Here is a 401-nt window from a genome sequence, read left to right as displayed (position 1 = left end):
CCCCGCGCAGGGCCCTTCTGCCCCCGTCTGCCCTGTGGTGCTCAGCACCGTGTCCCCAGCGTCACCCCCCACACAGTGCAGACCCCAGTGCCACTGCACGGCTGGGGCCAGCCCAGCCCCACAGTGCTCCGGCTCGGTGTCCCCCAGTGTCACCTCTGCAAGACAGCCCCCAGTGCACCCGCATGCCCAGGTCCCCCTGCCCGTGCTGCTCCGGCACAGTGTCCCCCCCCAGCGCCATCTCCCCGACACAGCTCCAGCCAGGGCCCCGTGCTGCTCCGGCACAGTGTCCCCCCAACGTCACCCCTGTCAACAGTCCCACTCCCGCCATGGTGGCACAGCCCAATCCCCTGCCCGCGATGCTTGCGGCCTCCTGACCCACCCCATCCCCATGCAGCTCAGTG

This window comes from Pygoscelis adeliae, unplaced genomic scaffold (assembly GCF_000699105.1).
Source record: "Pygoscelis adeliae isolate BGI_AS28 unplaced genomic scaffold, ASM69910v1 Scaffold467, whole genome shotgun sequence".
Classification (NCBI taxonomy): domain Eukaryota; kingdom Metazoa; phylum Chordata; class Aves; order Sphenisciformes; family Spheniscidae; genus Pygoscelis; species Pygoscelis adeliae.
Note: the sequence above shows the minus strand (reverse complement) of the source record.